This window comes from Pinus tabuliformis, chromosome 6 (assembly GCF_031772625.1).
Source record: "Pinus tabuliformis cultivar Carrire ecotype Pingquan chromosome 6, CPIR1, whole genome shotgun sequence".
Classification (NCBI taxonomy): domain Eukaryota; kingdom Viridiplantae; phylum Streptophyta; class Pinopsida; order Pinales; family Pinaceae; genus Pinus; species Pinus tabuliformis.
In genome coordinates, this window is record NC_142292.1 from 1,624,882,430 (window position 1) to 1,624,892,929 (window position 10,500).

General features: G+C 36.3%; 2 non-coding genes across 2 annotated transcripts; both read left to right on the top strand.

The window, feature by feature from the left end:
• Positions 1 to 8,524: 8,524 nt before the first annotated feature.
• On the top strand, positions 8,525 to 8,608 carry TRNAY-GUA (transfer RNA tyrosine (anticodon GUA)). The gene has a single exon. It is a non-coding gene; the product is annotated as a tRNA-Tyr (tRNA).
• A 258-nt stretch (positions 8,609 to 8,866) lies between these two features.
• TRNAD-AUC (transfer RNA aspartic acid (anticodon AUC)) lies at positions 8,867 to 8,940 on the top strand. Its single transcript has one exon. It is a non-coding gene; the product is annotated as a tRNA-Asp (tRNA).
• Positions 8,941 to 10,500: the final 1,560 nt, after the last annotated feature.

A 10,500-nucleotide genomic window follows, 5' to 3' on the forward strand; every position in this document is an offset into this window, starting at 1 on the left:
GGTCTATAGTGCTTCAGCAACAGGAAGAGTGAGCAAAATTTTACGTAAAGAAAGGGTGGATATGAGATAACTATCGATAATACATCAGACGGTGGGCAAATGGTTGACATTGTACCTCCAGGACCAGAGCTTCTTATTTCAGAAGGCGAATTGATCAAGGTCGATCAGCCATTAATGAATAACCCTAATTTGGGTGGATTTGGTCAAGGAGATGCAAAGATAGTAGTTCAAGATCCATTACGTGTTAAAGGTCTTTTATTATTCTTAGCATCTGTCATTCTAGCACAGATATTTTTGGTCTTTAAGAAGAAGCAATTTGGGAAAGTTCAATTGGCCGAGATGAATCTTTAGGTCCATAGATTTTTGAACATGAAGTTTACTTATTGATTCAAAAATGAATACCCCTTCAGAGCCTTTTATCCTTATTCTCCCCTTGATAAAATGTTCATTTAGATATATCTAAATTGGAATAAAATTGAAATAGGGAGTGACTTCCATAAGCACTAGAACAGATCAACTTGTTGAACGATCCCCGATATGCTATATCGTGTACTATATACATGCCATTCCCTCCTTTCTTGTCCCAAATGATCCGGAAAATAGAGATAGATCGTAGGGAGGAGAGATGAGGAGAATAACTAAGCAATCTTGGAGAAGATTCATATTTTCTTTGATCCCATTCTCCTATTTCATTATTCAAAGAACTAATTGGGTTTCCGATCTTGTCCTATTCGTCAATTCCTTCGTAATTTGAAGATTATTTTGTATGTTATACTGAAAATTCCTAAAGAAGGAAGAGCAGACAAGTAAGGGGCAATATCACTCATAAAAAAAACCTATAAAACTTTTGATAGGGTTTGTTCCTAGTGAGAGAAAATGAATAAAGGTGTTTTTCCTCCTCTTTTATTTTGTAAGCCAAAAAAAATAGAAGAAAAGATTCTATATGCACATTTAGATTCTCATAGTTCGGGTTTTTACAAAAACTTTGCATAATCTTCCATTAGAGAAATGAGAAAATATTTAGTACTTAATATTCTTTGTTTTTCTGTTGTTCCTTCGACAGATATTGAAATTTGATTGATCCAATTTTTTTTCCGATCATATAGCGGAAGAATAGATTGGCTCATCACTTGACTGAAAGGCATTGAATGAAGTAAATGACAGAGTCATTTTATTTGTACGAATCTTCTCTTTAATTCAAATTAATATAGAAAGAATCTCAAAAAGAGATTTCGATAAGGCCATACCCTTCTTTGAAGGGTAAGGCCTTATCGATTTTTCACTTTTGCATCTATACTATTTCCCACAGTAAGTGCATTTGCCCTACTATAGGGATGACCCTAATCCGGAATATGAACCATAGAAAAAGACACCCAGTAGACCAATCACGATAATACAGTTATAGTACCTATCAACCAAGAGGGATCCTTCCAGTGGTATCGGCCATTTCTCTTACTCCCTTTCACATTTCTTAAGTGGTCATACTTGAGACATAAACAGTCATAGCATAGATAATTATGCGTATTGGATCTCTTCGAATGGAGTGAGAATATTATCATTGTTCCTAATTGAAAAAATAATTGGAGAATGGAACAACAAGTAAAAAAAATTAGTAGCAACCCCCAGTAGAGACTGGTACGATTCAATTCAACATTTTGGTCGTTCAGGTTCGGTTGTGTCATATCTACATACTTCCTCTTCCTTTAGTATAGAGTTTATCGTTGGATGAACTGCATTGCCAATATTGATCCCAAGAAAAAAATTGTAGGGATAGCTAGCCCATGAACGGCCAACCATCTAACTGTAAAAATTGGATAAGTTCTATCTATAGTCATTAGTGCCTCCTAAAAAGATCTAGTAAATTCATCGAGTTGCTCTAACGGATCGAAATGGCTAGTTACTAATGGAACCTCTTGTCGACTTTCTGTGAAATACTCATTTGGCCGGGGGCTCCCGAACACATCATAAGCCAAACCCGTGCTTACAAATAACCAACCTGCAATGAATAGAGAAGGTATGGTAATGCTATGGATAACCCAGTATCTAATACTAGTAATAATGTCAGCAAAGGAGCGTTCTCCCATATTCCCAGACATGCTCAGCTCCATATATTATTGTAAAGTCAGTCAAGGGGGAATTGATCCCATGAAAGATAGAGATCAGGAAATGGAAAACTACTGATATCTTCTCCAATCCTTGTTTGATTGTCAATGTTATACCAAGGGTATCTTTAAAGTCTACTGGACCAGTATAGCTAGCTTTATTTTGACACAGCAATACAATTTTTATGAGTATCGAGAAGGAACGGGAGGATAGAATGATTCTGTTCCTGCCAGCAGTTATTCTATCTTGTTTGGTTGAATAAATCCCAACAGAAAGAATAGAATATTGCATGTTTCGAGGTCCGTCCGGGCGTAAGGAACCCCAACTCCCTCAATCGATGTTGTAAAAATAGCATAGACCGTGGAAATTTTCGATTGGAATTAGCTTCTGCATACGGGTGGCTTTAGAACTGAAAAAGAGGATGAGTACCGCTTGCAAAGGATATCAATCACTACCAATAAAACTCATCCAGAATATTATTCTTTTATATTCTTCCTTTTTTCATTCTGACATGACATTATGCCCGTGTAGATGAACCCAGTAATTCAAATTGCACGGGGATCATTGGTGCTACGCAGATGTATGTTTCTTTTCCAATAGTATCCGGCACAGATGGAGTTATGCCACAGACTTATTATATAGTACCTTGTATTAACGAGTAGGTGTTACTTATTAGATAAAACCAAGTGGATAGTGCAATAGAACCTAGTCAATTTTAGGTATGTGAAATTACAAGTTACTCTTTGCAATAGGTGGAATTTCTGTAATATCGGGCTCTACTCGCTCTAATAATGAATATTGAAAAAACCTAATCCGTCTAGAGGGTCGAATGATTGGATCAATAAGATCGAGAAATGAAAGGACAAACTGGATATTCATATTCTTTCTTACACCTAAACGTGAAATTCACAAAACTTTGGCTATGCCTGTGGAGAGTTTTCTTCCGGTTCAGTGTCTAGACCGATAGCGACTGGTAAAAAGATAATGCCAGGTGATCCAATCATACTGATTGAGAATTCATTCACCCTATAAGAAGATTACATTCGACAATTTGTGAAGGGGTTTGCGGGTGCTATTCATTAGTTTCTCGATGAATGTGGGGATTTCTAGGATAATGAAGAGATTTCTACTATAGATCTCCCTCATCCATGTTCATTCATACATATCCTATAGTAGATATAGGATCCTGAATTGGTACGAATTGGGACAATTGATCTTTTGTATTCTGATCTCAAGGTTACGAAAAGAAAAATTTAGGTAATTGTCTCATGAAGATATGTATAAACCATATTTCATTCAGTCCTTCCACGCCTACTATAACTATAATTAGTTATTTCGGTTTCGTATTGGCTTCTATCATTTTCACCCTAGTCCTATTCATTAGTTCGAGCAAGATACAACTTATTCAAAATGAAGGAAGGGGAAACCCTCTCAGTTCACTATTTCAATTTCAATAATTTTGTTTATTCCCTCTATATAAATTTCTGATCATTAAGATTCATAGCAAATTAAGGGTACTATCCAGTATAGCTATTATCCCTACTTATTCCATTGAATAGAAATGATTGAGGCTTTGCCATCCAGAATTGTGTTAGGTCTAATTCCTATAACTTTGGCCAGATTATTCGTAATTGCATATTCACAATATCGACGTCGTGATCAATTGGATATTTGATCGTGGAATATCCTCCAATTTCATTGGCCTCCTACTTTTCCTAGGAGGTCAAATTCCATTGCTCATTCCAGTTGGAATGAATTATCGATAATTTTGAGGGTTGGATTTGATAGGAACAGAATCACGCTTTGTAGGATTTGAACCTACGACATCAGGTTTTGGAGACCTACGTTCAACCGAACTGAACTAAGAGCGCTTTCTTTAATATTCAGAGATAAAGGAAAATACCTTTTATTGATACTCTTAGAGCAAAACACTTCCGCATCTGATACGATTCAATTATTTGATGTTCCCATCGAATCGATATCAAATGATCTTTCATTCCTTTCTTTCCATAGAAAAGAAGGGAAAGGTAGGGATGACAGGATTTGAACCTGCGACATTTTGTACCCAAAACAAACACGCTACCAAGCTGCACTACATCCCTTCTAATCATTAGACAATGTTATTTTCATTTTATTTTATAGAGAATTCGAAATCTGTTTCCACATTTTTCCACCTTCATTTCTCTTTGGTCTCGTGAGTGAAAAGACTTTATACATGTAGGGTCTATTATCTAGAATATCACTATTAATTATGGTGATGAAACATATTTTTCCTTTTCTATAAATAGGACCACAACCCGGATCACATTATATATATATTCATTAGTTCCGAGTTTTCTCTAGGATTCATAACTATTGATACGGTTGAATCACTTACACATTATGATCAATAAGGAGAATTTATAATGCAAGATCTAAAGACCTATCTTTCCACAGCGCCTGTGTTAGCTATTTTATGCGTCAGTTTTTTAGCCGGCCTATTGATAGAAATCAATCGTTTTTTTCTAGATGCTCTTATTCTTTCCTTTTTTTAATTTTTTTCCTCCCCTTAAAACCAAGGGAAAAAAGATTGTGCTAGATTGACTTCTCCTACCTCTTGGAGAAATTAGTGCATTCAGCCCCAAAAAGGATCTAAGTTTAGGACTGGAAGGGGGTAGAATTCAAGTAGAAATATGGATCTAAAGATTCTTTCCACATTCAATTTTGTAAGTAGAACTGAAAACTCACTTCTGATCAATCATTTTTTTACTTTCAAATGTTTCACCGTAGGATCTCTGGCTATCAACTTCTATCCCTTTTTCCCCTTTTTATTTTTGAGGTCGAAAAGCAAAACCCAATATTCAAAGTAAGTTTATGGCCAAGAGCGGAGATATAAGAGTAACAATTACTTTGGAGTGCACTAGTTGTACCCAAGATAGTGTTTATAAAAGATTCCCGGGGATTTCTAGATATACAACTTGGAAAAATCGACGCAATACACCTATTCGATTGGAATCAAATAAATTTTGTCCCTATTATTACAAGCATACCATTCATGGAGAGATAAAAAAAGAGATTAAACGTACTACTCCTACCCATGGATAGGAATAAATCACAGATATAAAAAGAAATGGTATTTCAACAAGATCTTTAATGGAACAATATTTTAAAAAGATTTGGAATAAATAGTATTCAAAAGGTTCATGAAACAAACTATGGATAAACCCAAGCGATCTTTTCGTAGACATTTGAAACCAATTCGCAGACGTTTTAAACCAATTCGTAGATATTTGAAACCAATTCGTAGACATTTGTCACCTATTACGTCGGGAGATCGGATCGATTATAAAAATATGAGCCTAATTAGTCGATTTATTAGTGAGCAAGGAAAAATATTATCTAGCCGAGTGAATAGATTAACTTCAAAACAACAACGTCTAATGACTAACGCTATTAAACGAGCTCGTATTCTATCTTTGTTACCTTTTCTTTATAATGAAAACTAATTTGATCCATGGGAAATAAGTCTACTCCTTAATCAAATCAGAGTTGGAATATCTATTCGATAAAGATGCAGATCTTGAGTCTATTGTTGAAAAAGTAAACAGGATTTCATTTTTGGAAAAGAATTGGATTGAATTCTTTTTGTTAATTTCCAATCCAATATGAAAAAACTTTTAAATATTTCGACCTTCCCGGAGGGAATTCTCCGAGAGAATCTGTTCTATCAATTCCATCTTTACCTATTTATTTCATCTATACCTAACCTATTTCATCATACGATAAGTTGTTCAAGATGGTGGAAAAGAAATTACTATCTAATACAGCTATTTGTGCAAGTGTTTTACGATTTGGAAGCAACTGCCTCTTGTACAAATATTGGATGAATCTATTATAAGAAACCCCATTGGCACGAGCTACTGCATTGATCCGAGTAATCCACAAACGACGAATATCTCTCTTGCATTTACCTCTATCTTGGTGGGCGGAAGCTAAGGCTCTAGCTTTCTGTTGGTTAGCAGTTCGAAAAAGTTTCGAATGGGCCCCTCGAGAGCCTGATACAAATGCAAGAATTTTTTTCCGACGTTTTCGAGCTATATATCCACGTTTCACTCTGGTCATTGAAGTTTACTCTCATGAATCGCTAATATTTTTCTCGTTTTGTCATTTGTTTTGTTTGGTCCATTGAGAATAACACTGATTCTTCTTATTTAGAAAATAAAAGTTCCAATGGCTTTTGCTACTGCAACCTTCCCAACCATAATTCCCTTTGGATAGGAATCTTCCTGGTAGGCAAGGACTGGGACCTTGTATTGAGAATGAGAAAAAATCACGGGTTTCATCGTTTCTATGGTTCTTTCTCCAACGGTAAGGTCCTTTCTATACACCGGAGCCTTTTATTCATTTCTTAAATATGAGATGAGTATGTTATTGGTGATTTGTACGGTTTACCATCTCCAGCTCTACTCTTGAATCATTAAGTAATAAATACTCTCATTACAAGATCTATTAATACAGTAACGACATGTAATTCTGGGGTTGGCCAGGTAGCTGACCCTGTTGTTCCGTTCTCGCGGCAATATGAGCATAAACTTTATGCTTCTTCAATTTGCATGATTTCCCTGCTCAATGGATTGATGACCATTTGCTACCAATGAGGAATTGCTTTTCATCCCACATCAAGGTGATTGGATTTGCACCAATGGAAACCATAAATTTCATCCCCGGTAAGGTTAGATGATGGATCTTTACTTGATTACAGCGGGAAAATTCTTCTGTTATTCCGTTGTAATAATTTCCCAGTCTGTTTAAGTTTCTAATCCAAAAGAGTCGCACATACACCCTAGCACATACTCCTCTACGCTAAGGACATCCTCGAAGAGCAGGAGATTTTTTTCTATTCTCTATTGGCTGTCTTGCATTTCTAATAAGTTTTTGAATAGTGGGCATTCTAGCTGTATTGTATGCGGAATCAACTGGTTCAGATTGATCCTAACCATACCATATCAGGTGATTATGAAATGAATCACTTCCCCCCCCCCCCTTTTTTTGAAAATGAAAAAAGAGATCACAGTTTACAGTTCATTATAAAACTAAATGAAAAAGAGGATCTTCCACTATGAGATCAACCTTCTGCTACGACATCAACAATGCCATAAGCTTGGGCTTCTGTTGCTGACATAAAAACATCTCTGTTCAGGTCCCGTTGAATGACCTCTTCGGGGTGGCCCGTTCTTTCTATATAACATTTGGTTATGTAATCGCGAAGCATCGTTACGTGTTTCGATTCGTTATGAAAATCTGTAGCCGATCCGTCATAATAGGAACTAGTAGGTTGGTGGATCATAACCCTAGCGTGAGGTAATGCTATACATTTAGGTATTTCTCCCCTGATTAGGATGAAAGATCCCATTGAAGCAGCTACCCCCATGCATATTGTATGTACAACTGGTACTATTGCTTGCATCATATCGAAAAGACCTACCCCTGGTATTACTGATCCACCAGGACAGTTGATAAATGAGAAAATATCTTTATTTGCATCTTCTGCACTCAAATATACCATGAGACCCATGAGTTGATTTGCAATCTCGTGATTGATATCCTGAGCCAAAAAAAGTAATCTCTCTCAATAAAGTCGGTTGTATAAGTCGACCCAAGTTGCATCTTCATCTCCAGGGGCTCGGAAAGGCACTTTTGGAACACCAACAGGCATTTGTTTTAATGGAAAGAAGTGAAGCACTATACTCTAATATGGGAATGTAAAGTATATGAAGTTGTGTAACATATGAACTCTGGATGGATGGTATAGGGGTGGTTTTGAACCTATCTGGAAATAGAGCTTTAGATGGATCAAAGATCCATGTAAAAGATCCTTCCATTATTCGAGTTGATAATGTAACAAATCACACTTTTACCGCTAAACTATACCCACCACGATCCGATTGTAACATACGGATCGATCTTTTGTCCAACCAACCCATTTATCTTTTTTTGAGTCTTTTCCAAATAACTTCGATCAGAAGACGATAAGCCCCATTCACTATTAAAATGATTAAAATTATCAAGCATGAAACATTTTGTATAATTTGAGTCCATAAAGTCTTTTTTATCGGAACTGGGCCGATGGATCACAAATAGAGATTCCGGAAATTGCTTTAGAGTTGTTTTAGTTGCAATAAGTAATTTCTGAAGGGACTCCATTTTATCGATAGGCAAGTTTATTGAGAAAAAAAAACTTGAGGAAACCAAGAATTCTGGTCATACTATTGACAACTTCCCGATCACTTTCATATTATAAAGAATAGATTGGTGGCCCCTATCGTCTAGTGGATCAGGACATCTCTCTTTCAAGGAGGCAACGGGGATTCAACTTCCCCTGGGGGTACCATGATCCATTCGTTAGGTATCCTAAATAATTTTCAATTACTGTCTTGTTCCTGGGTCGATGCCCGAGTGGTTAATGAGGACGGACTGTAAATCCGTTGGCAATATGCCTACGCTGGTTCAAATCCAGCTCGACCCAACCAATATCATCAATACCAATCTATCGGTATGGTTATATTCATGCTAATCATGAATGAAAAGATAATGGGTTATTGAACCCCAACATCGATATCTATTCATATCGTAGATGCCCAATTCCATATGAATCGATACATTTCAAAAATGAAAGAGAAGGATAAGATATTTAATCGACCTAGCACTCGCATAATCTATATGACCTATCTAGCACCTATCATGGAATAAATATTATCCAATAGTAGGTGAACTGTACTGTATTGGGATTGTAGCTCAATTGGTTAGAGTACCGCCCTATCAAGACGGAAGTTGCGGGTTCGAGTCCCGTCAGTCCCGATCCAATAGTAAGTGAACTGTACTGTATTGGGATTGTAGTTCAATTGGTTAGAGTACCGCCCTGCCAAGAGGGACTTGCGGGTTCGAGCCCCGCAAGTCCCGATCCAATAAGTTAATAAATTAAGCTCTTAATCCCCGTAGAATAGTGAAAAAGAAAATCTAGTATCTAATGGATAGATATACTATAAAAATATAGTGTATCTATCCATTAGATACATTCACCAGATCGATAATTCAGTTTGGAAAAAGACCCTTCTTTCGAGGATAAAATATAATAATCATATTGAATCTACAAGAAATATTCTTCCCTCGCCGAAGAATAAAATTTCTCTATCAAAAACATAGGAAGATCAATAGATTTTAGGGTGACACAGAGGTAGTCCTTCTAAGTCAGAATCCCACAGAGATCCCTATAGATAATTCCCAATGATTTTTAGGAGATCTTCCTTCTGTTCTTCCCCAGGAATATTGTTGCTATTTCATGCTAATACTTCTTTTTCATGATCGATAGCCAATGGATTTCTAGACACTCTATTTTATTTCCAAGAATGATCATGTCAGGATCTGGACGGACTAGTCCTTATCATTCCAGGGTCATGGGTGGGCCTCTGGATAAATTCGATATGGGATACTTCTATATCATCACCGAAGCGGGATAGATTCACAATTCCATCTAAATCGTGGAGATCCAAGAAAAATATCTCTCATGTCTGACGAACGTCTTCTGGAGGAGCATAAGGTTCTTATTCGTACGAATCCTATTCTTTCGAAATTATACCAGACATGTGTTGATCAGAACATTTTCTGATGCACGTAAGTTTTTACTACTAGTCTTATCAAAAGTGATCGTATTAGGTTATACTATTTCCATCGAAGAATTCATTCAATCCATTAGTTAGATTCCGTTACTTGAACCAATTCTATCAATGACATACATCTATTTCATGGATCTTGAAAGAAAGATTCATTCATCTCTATGAGATCAGAATGAGATCAAAATGAGATCAAATCTCGATCTATTTTTGAACAAAGTTAAAATAAGGAGATCATGGAAGTAAATACCCTTGCATTTATTGCTGTTCTACTGTTCCTTGCAGTTCCTACTGCTTTTCTACTTATCCCTTACGTCAAAACGGCCAGTGCAACCAGTGGAAGCAATTGATTTTGATGAAAAGCAATTGATTGTTGATCACTAGATAGATCTTTATGATCCAGATCATAAGTATAAAATAGGTTATGAGATCTTTTATATTACAACAATACAGGGTAGGGTGGATCTATTGTATTACAACAATACAGGGTAGGGATTGCTTTTATTTTATTTTTTTTAAGAAAAAAAGTAGTACGGAGGAAAAGAATATCTAACCTTTTCTTTTGTACTGCTTCTTCTTTTACACACATATATGGATAGACATATCTTAATGGTACTTATCCATATATGGTAAATGTAGGATGAAGGACCTCGTACCATAAAATAGCGGAGCTGATCACATCACCTTCTTCCTGCTCCTGGAAAAATAGACCCAATGCAGATAGACTTAATTCTGAACGTACTTGCGG